Genomic DNA, 15,705 nt, shown 5'->3' on the forward strand with positions numbered 1-15,705 from the left:
ACACCTACACCCGCCTTGGCAAAGACCTTCTGGGCAAAAAACGTATCGGCACTCTACATGTAAACAGGGCACGCTACATGTAATCAGGCTGTAGAAGTGCTCTAAGATCTTGGCAAACATATGCCAATAAAGCAACACTTCAAATAAACTTAAGTAGCAAGACTTATCCTTTACTTGCGCCTGACGTACTACTTAAACTAGTGATAATATTCAAGGTCCAGCGCTGCAACAAACAGGTTTCTTACTAACCTCTCTCGCCTACACAAGGTGCTTGCGTGCATAACTGCACAAGCTTTTGTGCGCCGCCACATTTATATGCCATATGACTGCAAGAACACCGGCAGAAAGGCAAATAGTCATGCAGGACATGACTACTATACAAAAACACAGAAACAAAAACAAAGGACTGAGGTTGCTGTAAAAGTGGCCCTGAAGAAAGTGGCAAAACTAAAATAGACCACTGAAACCGGTAGGGCTGATCCGATGTATTAAAAAGAGATTGGCCACTGGAATAGTAAAAGGTCGCTAAATTATCCTTTCCTCAGCTTTAGAAAGAATGGAAATGTACTCCATAAACACTACAGAAAGCGTCTGAAACAATGACGATTCTGGTGTAGTGTCTGGCGTAGAACACCAAGCAATCTCTGTCCTTTGTTTTTGTTTCTGTGTTTTTGTAAAAGAATATACACAGATTGATAGCAATTTTAGTATATTTTTTTAATACCTGTTAAACAAAGAAAAGGAATAAAATTGAAGTGATTTCATTTGTGAAGCAGATGACAAATGATCTATATCTTTTTTTTTGACATTTGCCTTTTAGTAAACTTTAATAATCGTAAAACATGATTGAAAAAGATAAGTGACAGGGCAAGTTTTCTTAATCTATCCCCTCGCCCTAGATAAGCGGACCATCAGCTGAACCTAGGGGTAGAAACCACACAAGGGTTTAGTTTAGTTTGGTTGAAGGGCAAGATAGGTAGGAGTTGCACACTTGGTAACAATAAAAATGTAAGCTATGATTAATAAATTACCTGAGATTTGATTGTGTTACACAATGTTGCTATATGCACCACCAGTTGTGTGCAGGATCATTGTGGCAGCATGTGTCCTGCACAATGTCGCCAAATGGCGTGGTATCCCAGTGGACATGCTGGTGGGCCACCGCCCGCACCCACAGGCTCAACCCTAGTGCATGGCTGGCCAAAGTCCACGTGGAGAGGCTGCACATACCCAGCTGGTGCAGTCCTACTTTACCTAAAATCCTGTCCCTGTGGAGTGCACATGATATGATTCCAGGGGCAATTCGATGATGATCATGGGCCAATCCTCCGGGCACACAAAAACACCCTGAGAATTTACCCCTGGCAGTACAAAATTTTGTGCATCCATTAGACATAAACTAACATGCACAAAGTGTGGCCAAATGAAAGGAAGGTATACCACCACCACCATGGAGTGAAACTACTCCTGAGGCACAAAAACTTCACTAATGTCCAAGAAATAATCAACCAGAATATGTGTTGCCACAGATACATTCATCAGCTTGCCAAACATCAATTATGAGCAGCCAGGCATTCATGTACTACAAAAGTATCATTTACACCAATCCCCATAAGGCCAATACAATAGGGTTGCACACCTGTGTGAGAATGTGCATGACAGACACAAATGTATTTTTGTTGCTGTGAGCGCAAAAGCAGTGGTGTCAGGATCCACATGTGACATACATGCAACCAATGTGGAGACAATGCACCCCATATAAAATAAACGCACTGAAGAGGACACAATTGACAATTGAGAAAAAGTGATTGACACACCCAAATGGACACAGGCATATATGCATCAAGTAACGTAGACATTGCATAGCAAAATCAACAGTGAGTCATGACCATAAGCAGCATGGTATTGCACCAATCACCAACACAGTCCCAGCAACTGCAAATTAAACAGTGTACATGTAGTACACCAAAACAACACATCACAATAGACAAACTACCTGATGACTGTTACATGGACAACAACGGTACTGCATGTAGACACAAAACCTCACACATGAGACCACAAGAAGCCAATTAACCAATGCAAGGAAAGCCCAGGACCCACAATGCGTGTTACACAACACAAACACGTACACTGGCCAACCCATTCGCCCGAGCGCAACAATGCACACAATACTCAGTGACATCAAAATAGTCATTTTCAATATTAACAACCAAAGAGCAACAAAAATGCACTTCAAGAGAAATGCACTTCTTACCTGTGAACCTGTGCATGCATATGGCTGCAAGTATCCTCTCAATCCCATCAGCCATCACATCACGACAAATGGATCTGCAGAGAAAGACAAATGAATATGAGCACAAACAACACATCCATGCACCCAAACACAAAGCAATACGCCCCCCTCCTCCGAGTGACATGCAAAAAATGCTAACAACTCACATGCTGACCATTAACATGTGTCCTGGCACACATGCAGGCAGATCTGCACACTGCATGTAAATCAAACACAAAAAACACACATACTGACAAACACCCACCCACAGCCCACACACTGCCTGAACACCCAAGTGCCATGCAGTGAATGTCCATGTCACACCTACCTCATTATGAAGCTGATGGCACATACTCACACACGCATCTGGCAACAGTCTGCATGACAATGATCGGACCCACAACAAGTACATCACTAAGATGAATAAAAGGCTGGATCACCCTGGCAGTATTTCCCATGTCATGACATGGCATGCCATCATCAGCGTAGCACAGGGATAGTGCACTGAACACTGGCATGGGTGCTGATGATGCAAAGCCCAAGAACGTCTGAACCCAAATACTCACCAATTGCACTGAAGACAGAATCTTGCACTTCACAGAGGCAGATGTCACACCGGAAGGCTTGGCGCCGGGGTAACTGGCATGAAACACACAAGCAGACATGACAAAGCATTGAGAAACAGAGACAAAAGTAAAAAGCACACACAAATAGAGCCGCCAACCCGAAAGTGCTTGGTAATGCAGACTTCACTGAGGCTCAATTGCATTATGTCAAATGTGCATTGAATCGAAAGTAGCATTGACATGCACCCAGCAGTTGTCAACATGCCGCTGTAATCCCAAGGATGCACCATGCATGGCACATGCATGGCAAATAACTAACCCTGCTCAATGTAGTGTGCCTGGTGTCTGTTCACAACATAGCATCCCAAACGTGCATCAATTGTGTCATGTGCGTGGATCATTCTTAGGACTGCACAACAAGAATGGTGAACACTGACCAAGAAATGCTAAAAAGTGTCTTCTGTGTACATGAATCAATATTAGTGAATCATTGTATGGGATGCCATGTGTCAGGTAATAGACATGTAAAACGTGCAAGGAAACACACCACCAACGTGTGTCATAGCCCACAAACAGATGGCCCTGCCACCCTCCCGACAACTCAACAAGAAAGGCCCTACAGAGATCCCCCACAACCACAATCCTGCAACCTGTGCCACAATGATGAGTGTGAAAACAGCATGCACAGACACATGGCCATAAGAACACCATGTGACACATGCACCCACAAACTTTGACCCGAGCCCCACAAAACAAGTTAAACAAAAGTGAATGCACAAAACACCACACCACAAGTGACACCGTGAGTGCCCTTCACTTACGTGCACCCCACCGGTAAACACATCCTCAAATTGTAAAGACATGCATTGTAACAACTTAAAGACAGGGGAGATACATGACAACCATTTAGAGGGAGAGAGAACCATAGCAAGGAGTATACTGTCTGGAGTGGAGACAGAGATGGGCATGCCCAACATCACTGTGGGTGAGGGCACCTAGAGGTGACCTAAAGAGGATGACAGTGATATCAATACCTCCGGATGTACCATCATGGCATGAGATCACAGAAGGCACATAAAACGAAAATATCCACATGTTGAGGCCATGAGGACAAAACTGGTGGGTGGTGAAGCACAGACTGACAAATAATAGGCACACGTGTAGGGTCAATCAGTAGCCCTATCTCACACAAACCGAGGCAAAAACCCACCATGGCATGCATTACACAACAAGACACATGTACCCCACTTCCACGCAGCTAAGCCACTGAAAGCATATACCTCTATCCTACATCAGCCAACATATAGCCCTGTTGCCCTGTTGGACAACACAGCCGATAGACTTGCAGTTGTACTTTCATAACCCCAACAATCTACACCCTTGAGTGAGACACCCACAGTAAGTGTGCATGGATTCCAGGGCTCACTTGAACCTGACACAGAGACAACAGATAAAGCCAGGTGTTGGGAAGTGGAGTATGTCAGACATGCAAGCAACAACATTGTGCCGATGCAATGTACACCCACAGACTGTGGCAGTAAACATGAAGTGGAATGTAAAAACAGAAAACATGTAATACACACCAGTGATGATAACCAACAGTACAAAAACAAAAGTCACAATACTGGGTAACACAGAAGCAGTCTGTCCAAGGTACACATGTGCATATCTGTCAAAACCAATGTGCATCAGGTGTGAGAAACATGTTCTGTGGAGCCAATGCACACACATCTACACAACGGAGCCCCACAGCCCATGGCATGAAGCGCTGCAGTGTAGGTTGTGCACATATACCTATCAATGTGAATGGGACATGGTGACCAGTGGTCAGTCTCGGCGGGACATGTAAGCAGAGAAGGAAGTGGATTTAGGATTGGCAACCATCAAAGAGTAGTGTGCAGAGGGAGAACACCTGTGGGGCACGGTATGCAACATAGGGCCTGGGGGAGTAGAAGGGTGGCAGTAAAGAGACCTCACCACGGTCAGTGTGCCAAGTGTCAGAGAACAGAAACCCACAGAGTGCACACGCACCAACAATTCATGTGGCCAAGCAGTACGTGCACCCACACAGAACGAAACACTGAACATGAGGAATGTGACAATAGTGCTGCACAATCACTTCCAAACATGCAGTGAACATCATGAGTGCATCCACAGAAACAAGCCACTGGCATAGAAGTGCAAATGCACATACACACACGTGCTTGTATACAGACACACATCAGCACATTCACTGTGACACAAGGTGAACACCACCAGCTGATCAAAATGTGTACTGCATGCAGAAACCATGGGGAACAATTACACTGGCAGAACATGGAAGACAGTGCACATGCTTGCCTGCTGACTGAGCCATCATGATGTGAGTCCTGCAGCACCTCCACCAGGAACTGTGCCTCCAAATTCATGACAGGAGATGCAATGCCTGGCAGAGGGCATGGAGAGTTGGGACGTCAAAGGGTGCAGTGTGTCTCCCCCGGGAGTGCAGTCACCACCTAATTCTGGAGCACTCTAACAACATGGGACGAGGCATTATAACAGCCATAGAACAGTAGCATACATGCTGTGCACGTGTCAATATTCACTCAACCCAATGTTACCTGCACATGCCATCCCGTCCACGACAATGCAACCATGGCAGTTGACGTCACTGAGCATGGCCGCATGTCCACCACTGCATATGTCATGGCCTTGAGAGGGCAACTGCACAACTCAAGCCAAATATAAAATTTTTATTAAAAAAACATGAAAAGATTCTACCTTGGAAAGGGATGAACCCAAAAACATACCACAATCTGGGCCAGGGGTCTTGTAATAAAAGAAAACATTTTTCATGGCAAAGCAAGGGGCACCAAAAAAATAAAACAAAGGCCATGGCCATATAAAAAAGAAATATCACAAAAATGGTCCATCATGGGGGAGCAGAGGGGGTTGTCCACTCTGGAGGGTGGAGGGGTATAGCGCAAGCCAATTACCAAATGAGTGGTCAAAAAAATGTGACTATGAAGAAACATTTTTTTTTTATAACCCTCCAAGGGCTCATGGACCTCATGGCAACAGTGGACCAGGAAGCATGTCTCTGTGCTGGGACCACCACCCTGCAGTGCTGGAGGCAGACGACGCAGTGACAAAGCCTTCTCTTCAGAGGTGGCGGCCATGAGTGACACTGATAAATGCACCAGCAAAGTAAGACCAGTGGTGTCTGTATGCATTGCATCACGGAAGGCAACAGTGTCTGCTTGTGCAGATGCACATGATGCACAGAGTTCCTCCAAGAGTGACTGCCTGAAGGCACCCACCTCATCGTGGACCATTCTCATTGTGGTTGTTAGTTCTGCACGGAGGGTAGTCCTCTGGGCCTCCATCTTAAGCCTCAAGGTCTTTCTGTGTGCCTGAGCGTCTGCATGAAGGGAAGCCCACAGACACCCTACATCAGCCTGTCGGCCCTTGATGTTGGCCTCCATGCGCTGTCTGTGGGAGTGGCATGGGGACCGCATGACCTGCAGCTGTTGCTCTACACGTGCCGCTGGCGGGGTCATGGATTTGGCCATCTTATTCATGCCCTCAGATATCTTATCCAACACATATCCATGTCGGAGGGCGGCACGCAACATCTGCTGCTCCCACTCTGTCTCCCCAGCCTGCATACATCCCCCATGTGTGCAGGGCCCACGGTGGCCTGATGCAAGGGGCCTAGTCCTTTGCTGTGGTGCCTGTTGTTGGCTACAGGTCTGCATCCGTCCCTTCGACATCAGGCCCAGGACCCGATACCAAATCAGGGGAGGGTGGCCTTGCAGCTGTAACCACCGCAGACAGGGGGGCCACCACTGACTGGCCTTGTGAAGCCAGCTGCCCTGCCACAGACCTATTGGCCCCGACTGATTGGGGCACTCACCTCTGGCCTCTTTGAGGCATGCACATCCGGTTCAGCATCAGAGACATCCGAGTCCACAGAGTCTGAAATAGTCTGCAGCATGACTCAGGATGGTCTGCAGCACCAGTGGGTTTTTCACGGTCTACCACACCACATTCCCCACTGGTGGTCTGCTGCATAACTGACTCTTCCCCATCCTCCACCCTGCATCTTCTGCATCTTCACCTGCACACGTAGAGAGAGAAAGACATATTGATACATGTCCAAAGAGACAACAATGTACATATGCTCCAAGGAGTACTCTGACAAGAAATGGCAGTACATGCATCCATCAGACATTGCGCATTCACACAGTAGATCCAGTAAGCAACTGATGCATGGCATTTGTTGACAAGTGCCCCTCCCCCCGCCCCATCATGTCCATGCCAGCACTAGGCACATTGACATTCGACAGTGTTGTAAATGCACAATGAGCGGACATTCATCTGTCACGTCGCCACACATGCCAGGGGAATACTAATGCATGTGACATTTCAAAGTAACATGACAGCGCATGAGATAAGCTAGACATCCATATTCACAGACAACACCATGGTCAACACATGACACACTAATCAGGTCTGGGACAGGGAACAGGAGACAATGAGGACCTACAGGAAGGCGTTGAAAGGGAAGAAGCCCATAAGTGGGTACACCCGAAAGTGTGACTTCTGGTCAAGGTCCCTGAAGTGCAGTGAGATGGAGAGTCGATTTGGCGAGGTCAACAAGCTCCAACAATCTACAAGAGGGTGAAGGTAGTGGCCACATGGAATGGGCAAAAAGTGTAGGAAGGTGAGAGGGAGCATGTGCCACAATGAGTAGGCTCTCTGTGGCACTGGAATTGAGTCAATGTGTATGTGGTCTGAGGACACTTACGCAACTACACTCAATGAACACAACAATGTGCATTGACAGACAGCCCAGATGTGCATCATGAAAAGGAAACCCATAGGAGCAGGTGACAAAAGGAACATGCATCTTTGCATGGGCTTATGGGCTTATAGTCATAGGGCCTCATTACGAGTCCGGCGGTAACCGAGGCGGTAAAACCGACTGGTTACCGCCGGACGCGTATTAACATTCCGCCTCCGTGATTCCCGGAATTACCGGGGCATTACAACCCCGGTTTCCCGGGAATCACGGAGGCGGAAGGGTGTTAATCCCCATTCCCATTGAGTCCTATAGGACTCAATGGGAATGGGGATCATGGAAACACCGGCAGCATCTCGTAATGCTGCCGGTGTTTCCTCGTCCGCCTGCAGGCGGGCAGTGTTAAACCCGCTAGGTCAGACCTGGCAGGAACATCAGCTCCCGCCTGCAGGAGTCGGGATCAGGCGGTCTGGAAACAACGGTGGCGGCGGGTTTACCGCCACCATTATTTCCGGACCGCCTGATTTGTAAGGAGGCCCATAGTTTCGAATCAAAAGATTCGAAAAACCAAAGTTTCGAAACAAAACCAATCCGTCGACAGTAGTCATGGATTGGTTTCAATTGAAATGCACTTTTACATGTTAAAAGTAGCATTTCAATGCTTTTTTTTGTAACGTTGAAACGTTCGATTGAGCTGTCCAGTTCTGTAATTTCAGCACTGGAAAGCTCCATGTAACATTTCAAAGTTTTTGTGCATATTGGCATTTAAATGCTTTTTTAAAACTATGAAACGTTACATGGAGCTGTCCAGTGCTGTAATTTCAGCACTGGACAGCTCCATTTAACGTTTCAAGGTTTTAGTGTATATTGGGGGGGTTTCCCTCCAGCCCCCCAACCCTAACCCTAACCCAGGTTTCGATAGGCAAACTTTCTAATTTTTTTCAAACAAATTGTCATTCGAAAGAAAGGCATTTCGAAAAAATAAATTTGAAAGTTTGCCTTTCGAAACTTTTGTATTCGAAAAAATGACTGGACTCCCTCTGCATTACATGGCGTGCAAGTGATACTTTGTGTGCATGCACCAGTCTAGCAGTGCTGAGTGAAACGCAACAACAATGTAGTAATGAACACTACTTGCCGGTGCCACATGTTTCTGAAGTACCAGGGGAGTACCCTGTGGAGGATGTGTACTGTCACACAGACATGTGCCACAAATGGCTGCCACACGGGCTACGCCAAGTATGATGGCCAATTGACATGAGTCTGTACATCACAGGACATGCTTTACCCGGGGCTGTCATACAAATGCTGCCAGATGTCCCAATACACAATTGGTGCGGGTGATGCATGACTGGCAAAACACACGAGGCGCAATGGAAGACATTCACCTGATGTGTCCTCATAATTCTCCAGGCCTCCTATGCCTTGCACCTGCTCAATGAGGATGAATTGGCTCATGGCCTCTTCATGCAGTGTCAGCTGGTCCTCCTCTGGCGGCCCCCTCCAGTTCCAGTGCAGAGTTCAGGTTGACACTGAGCTTGTACTTGATGTGACGGGTGAGATAATTCCAACGCTTGATGACCTGTTCCGCTGTGCCCATCTCCACCCCTAAGGCGTTTATCTGTTCTGTGACACGCTGCCAATGCACCATACTTTGTGCGATGGTACGTGTTCTCCCCGCAGACAGGCACATGTCATGATTGCGATCGGTCACATAGTCAATCAGGATCTGGAGCTCCTCATCAGAGTGTCCTGTGCCGTGTATTGGGATTGAGCCTCTCTCCGCTGTGCAGGGCGTCCCTTCCTGCCACGAGTGGAAAGGGGGGTTGGAGCTACCCCTGTCTGGCGGCAACCACTTTGGCATGCAGGTGTTGGGCCACCTTTGGACTGGGCCTGCCATGTCCTCCTGGGGCTGGGTCAGGTGTTTCACCACCATCCCTCCCACCCCAACCACCTCTGCTCCCTTTCCCTTTTGGGGCCTTTCCAACCATGTCACAGGTGTAACGGACAAATGTACCACAAACGGAAAAAAATAAGCAGTACGCGATACGCAGTGGTACCCAATAAACACAAAAAGTGCTGATGCGACGCCTGGAACATTTCTGACAATGAAAAAAGAGGTACACGATTCGTAGTGGCAACCACAAACAGAAAACGTGTGTATGTAATAGACCGCGTGCCTCAAAAAGGGGGGAAAGAAAAAAGGCCCATACGCGCAAAGGCACACCCCCCAAAAAAAGAACAGTACGATACCTAAAGGGAACGGATTGCAAGCCCCCCAAAGATATGTGGAAACTACAATACTCCATCTTCGTTCCTTCGCGCGCGCACAGCCAGTGATGCGTTTACTCGTCCTAATGTCTCCCCGTCAATTCCGTGAGCCGCATCGGTGTGCAGCGCGTGTCACGTAACTTAAGTGCTAAGGGCCTTTTCTGTTTTCTACCTTTTGAGCTGCACACAGAAGACCCACTCTCCTACCTCTGTGCCACACTATCTGCCTCCTCCTGCCCTGTACTGCCTCCAGTGTTACCATCTACTGCTGCCTGTCCAGTGTGAGTGCCTGCTGCACACCTGCACTGCATCCGGGTGCCTGCTTTCCACCCATTGCCTGTGCTCCTGTCTCCAATACAGCAGATGAGGTGGTCACAGGGCTGGACTCCCGCATTCACATACCACCACTGCTGCTCCACAGGCCATCTCCAGAACCAGTCTACCCACCAACACCTGCCTTGGGGGTTGCCATGTCCAAACCATCTACCTCTGACCAGAGCGGCAACCCCATGGTAGCAAGGCAGAGGGCTATCAACTTCACTGCCAAAGAAGTTGACATCCTGGTGCATGGGGTCCTAGAGTATTAGGATGCCCTCTACAACCCAGCGATGCAATGCGGCAAGGAAGAACGTCTCCAGATCTGGGAGGACACAACGTCTGCCATCAACATGGAGGGGGTGGCAGTCCCCTGCTACAAGACTGTCCACAAGCGCTGGGAGGACCTCAAATCAAGGACCCACGTAAAGGTCTGGCAGTTCCTGAATGCCAGTGCAACTGTGGAGTTGCACTGTGCACGCAGGTGCCGGCTGTTGAACAACATGCGGTTCCTGGCAAGGTTCTACCCGAAGCTGCACGCCCAGGTCTGAACGCTGCAATGACATCTGGAGTCAGATGGTGAGTAGGCATGTGATGTGCTGCTCTACGGTGTATGTGTGTTGTGCATGTTAGCAGTGACCCCCTTATTTTTGCAACATGTATGTCTCAGCGACAAACATCTGCATGCAGGACCCAGACAATGCTCTCCATGTGGGACATCAGACCTGTGCAGATTCGAAATGCACTGTATTTTGCATTGGGTGTTGTACTACATGTTTGAAAACTGTGCACATGCAATGTTTCTTGTGCCTGAGATGTGGCTGGATGGCAAGTGTGACAGTTGAGGGAGTGTTGACCATGTCATGTGCGTGCATGCTGCTCATGTGGTTGTGGCTACAATATCAATGTGTGACTATGCATCATTCATGTCTGAAGGTCACACGTGCATTTGGATGTTTTATGTACTCACGTTTGGGCATTGCAGTTAGTGGGACTGTAATGTGATTGGTCACAATGCTGCTTGTGCACTCGGATGTGTGTGCATGCCATGTGAATGTGCTTCTGGCTATGGCATACCACGCATGCCTGTGCAGCTTATGCATGTATGTGTTGCATACGCGCAGTTTGAGTTGTGTCGGAGGCATGTTTGATGTCATGGTGTGGAGAGGTGCCCAGGCAGGTGTCAGCATGGCCATGCTGTGAGTAGAGCACGTATGGATGGCCACTGGTGGCCATGATTCCACTGTGTGTCTTGCCCACAATGTGTCAACGGCGTTGGGATGCCACCTCTGTGGTCACATGCTTTACGTGTGTCTACGTCATACACGTTTTCTCCATGCCCGCCCATGTGTCATGTCTCCCATGGATGTACATCAGGTTGCAGTTGAGTCATGTTAACCTTTCCCCTAGGGTCATGTGAAGCATCTTGGTATGTGCCTGTGCTCTGTCCACATTGTGCTGCATTTACATGTGGATGTGTCATGGAAGTGTTTCTCATCATGCCTGGGTTGCTGTATTTGTTTGGATGTGGATCACATGTCCATGTGTGTGGCTGTGGACGTTGCTGAAGGTTGCATGGACATGTCATGTTCCTGCAAATGTTGATGCGGCTTAGTTGCAGTACACTGATGTTGCTGTTTTGTGTCTCCTTTACTACAGTTGCTGCAGCTGATGAAGAAGGCGGAAGTGGTGCTGTGGAGCATGGAAGCAGGGATCACTCCACCAGACCTAGGAGCCGGACCCAGCCACTCCCCCACAACAGCTCATCTTCGGGGAGCAATGTGGCTGAGGTGGCATCTGTACCATCGGGCGTGGCTGCTGGGGCTAGTCCAAAGAGTTGGAGGTGGAAGGGAACTCCTCAGCAGCGGTGGGACCGTGTGATGCATCACAGGGGCCATCCGTGGCTGGAGACACCCTGGAGTCATCCAGGTTGATTGAGGCAGAGGAGGTGGCCGTTGCAGCCTAGCCCATGGGATCAGGTGGGAGTGTCGAGGTGGTAGTGCATGCTGCCGTCCTGTCCCAGGGGTGCAACGCTGTGCAGGTGACCGTGGAAGTGCCTGTGCAAAATCCTGTCCCTTGGCCATCAGCTGCAGGACTGTGCATCCGGCCGGAATGCCTCCTCCCATACCAGCATCCCGTTGCCGGCTGCTGTGTCCATCCGGGATCAGGTGTTTCCCCTGCTGGCCAGGCTTATGGGGCGGACTGCATTCATTTGTGATGATGTGTATGCTACTCATTGTCTGCTTGCCCATCATCTCAATTAGCTCTACCGTGTTGTGGCCTTGCTGGTAGCAGGCCTATTCCCTGCTGGACTCCGTGGGCTGTTCACTGCTGCAAGCACCTCCTTGTCATACTCCTCAGTGCACCGGTCATCCTCCAGGGTGCCTTCAGGACCACATACCAGCAGGGTCCCCTGTGCACGAGTCCCACCCACATCGCCCCATCTGGTGGAGCTTACACCCCGCCCGAGGTGGGAGTCACATGTATGCCAGCTAAGGTGGTCACCGTGCCTACCCAGGCACCGACAGGGGCACAGGCAATGGAGGGACAGCAGGCACCACGGAGCAGTGCAGGTGCCGTAAGCCCCCCGATGATGGTCATCAGGTTGGAGGGCGTACCAATGGAGCATGCACTGGGCACGACAATGAGGCATTATGTTGCAGGGCAGACTACCCCAAGGACGCAGGTGGAAAGTGTGAGGCAGGAGGAACAAGTGGAAATGAGGCATTCAATGTCATCCATGTTCAGGGGATATGAACGGCAGATTGTGGCAGAGAGGCAGCGGGCACAGGAAGCTAGAGTCATGATGGCCAGGGCTGAGGTCGGGCAAGTGGCCACTTGCAGGGCTGCGCAGGAGGCTGAAGCACAGATGCTGCCCAATCTGCAAGCCCTCCAAAAAACAATGGAGGCCCACCTGATAGAGGAGGACATGGCGTTGGACTCTGGTAGAAAGCTTGAGTGAGATTGGAGAGGAGGACTAGTCCGCCGCCTTTATATATAGTTATTTAGGTGTAGGTTTCCTTTTTTTATTTATCATTTGCAGACTTGCCTTTTTTCCTTATATAATTATTTAGGCATAGGGTTGTTTTGTAATTTCATATTTTCACCCAGACGACTGCTTGGACCTTCATTCCCCGATTTACTTGTACACATATTTATTCAATACATCTTTCATTTTGTTCAATTCCGCACTTCATGCTGTTCATTTGTGTGTCTGCAACTTTGATAGTTCACTTTTCAGCCAGTGCATCTCTCTATTGCAAGTCATGGGTCTTGGGGCGTGCCTGTGTGTGTGTTGTTATTGCTGCTGTAATGGTTGCAGCTGGAAGGATGCACATGTGCCTGACATGTGCGCGTGGGTCCATCAGATGACTGGGTCTGCACTTTATGTTTTCATTTGCATTTACATGTGCAGCATCACTGTGTGTTTGGCATCACTGTTGTTGGGGTGGAGGAAGGGGGCTCACTCTAGAGGTGTGCCATGGACATGTTACTTGCACATTTGTTTGTCATTGCTGTGTTAAACCCATGTCATGCAGACACGCCCACCAGCATGTGCAGTCACACACTGCCTGCTCTCATGTCTTGCTCCACCTCTGCAACTGGAATGCATTTGCGAGCCACCTGTGTGGCAGCACCCATTTCCTGTCTCAGTGAGTCATGCACTCAGTGACTACCCTCCCATCACACATGTTGTGGTCCCTGAAAGGGACTTGGACACCACTTCCATCCAGATCACTTGTGCTCAGGCTGTGATGTGCCTGATCATTATTTGTGGATCTGGCCGATGTATGAATATGTTTACTTCTGTCCTCGGCACACATTCAGTTGGTGTGCTTTGATGCCTTTGCAATGACCCATGGCCAACAGTCACATGCCACTTTGCCTTGCATTCACTTGTCACATGTTGATTGGATGGCCAAAGTGTTGTTGATGCAATGTAGTGCTATCTGGCTGGGGGGCTTCATATTCCAGTCTGACAGGGAGTGACAGCGGATGCTCCGGTCCAGGGTTGGTCTTCAGTGCTTCTAGTTGATCGTTTTGGCGGTGGACATGTTGGTGGTGTGCTTCATGGTGGAGGCAGACCACAGAGGTTCAGGTGAGTTGCAGCCATACATTGAACTGCATGCCTGGGAGACTGTCGGGGGGGCTGCCTGGGATATTGTCTGAGGTGAAGGGGGCTGGTGGGTGGTGTCTGGACTTGAGGGGGCTGCATGGGGTAGTGTCGGGGTGAAGGGGGCTGGTGGTTGGTGTCTGCACTTGAGTGGGCTGCCTGGGGTAGTGGCAGGGGTTAAGGGGGTGGGTGGGTCGTGTCTGGACTTGAGGGGGCTACCTGGGGTAGTGTCAGAGGTGAAGGGGGCTGCCTGGGGTGGTGTTGGAGGTGAAGGGGGCTAGTGGGTGGTGTCTGGACTTGAGAGGGCTGCCTGGGGTGGTGTCGGAGTTGAAGGGGACTGCCTCGGGTAGTGTCGGAGGTGAAGGGGACTTGAGCGGTAGATGTGCAGTAAGGGTATATGCCTGCAGATTGGGTAGACTTGCAGTTTCACAATTTCCATGAATCGGGCCCTAAGTGTCTTCATTTTTGCGCGTTTGAGTACTATGTTATAAAATACCTTCTACCGACTATCGAAGAGCATATTTGACCGCTGAACTAAACATTCCCTACTTTAATAATGCATTATTTTTCATGTTCGCATGTTCGTTTTGTCTTTCAGAATGACATTAATCGTGCATAAATTTTCTATTGCAATGTGCGTTTTCCTTAATATAATAGTTTATATTATGTCGTTTCTTTATCGAAAGCTAATGCATTTTCATACACATTTGTACAATTACCATCAAATTAGCCGGAAATGCTGCATTCTATCTTTTCAACGCTTCGAAGAATTACTCTTCAGTTATTTCCACTGTTATTTTAAATTGAGATTATTTCACATAGATCCGAAAAGCCTGGCAGGGCAAAATACTTCTATTATTAGCTTCAAATTCCACGTGGAAAAATTGTCTTTATCCTTATTGTCTGCAACAGATGGTACAATACAAATTCAGAACATTTTGGATCTATGATTCATGTAACCCTCTCAAAGTCACTGGGATTCACCAATTGTCCTTATGAGGAAGCCAGACAGCAACTGGCCATTTTGTATCAATTTCCACAAGATAAATGAGATTTCCTGCTTCAATGCTTATCCCATGTCGAGGATTGATATATTAAGTGAGCGCATTGGAACATATCCTTTTATTACCACCATCTACCTAGTTTAGCGTTATTTCATTCTGTCTACTTTCAGTGTCTCATGGATCAGGTGTTACACCTCGACCAGGCATATGCAGCACTTATCTGGACGAAACAGTAATACACAGTCACACCTAGAGAGAATACAAGTGCCACCTGTACTTTGTGACATAGATGCTCTGGGAAGCCGGGCTAAAAGTCAGCACCAACAAGTGTTGTTTGACCATGCTATAGTGAGATACTTGTCTTTCAAAACAGAAGG

General features: G+C 48.5%; 1 long non-coding RNA gene across 1 annotated transcript in view; it reads left to right on the forward strand.

Moving 5' to 3' along the window:
• The window catches only part of LOC138510939 (uncharacterized), a 309,116-nt gene that overhangs the window by 93,894 nt on the left and 199,517 nt on the right, over window positions 1-15,705 (forward strand). The gene's annotated exons all lie outside the window — the stretch shown is intronic.

Source organism: Ambystoma mexicanum, chromosome 6p (assembly GCF_040938575.1).
Source record: "Ambystoma mexicanum isolate Mex_15411 chromosome 6p, UKY_AmexF1_1, whole genome shotgun sequence".
Lineage (NCBI taxonomy): Eukaryota > Metazoa > Chordata > Amphibia > Caudata > Ambystomatidae > Ambystoma > Ambystoma mexicanum.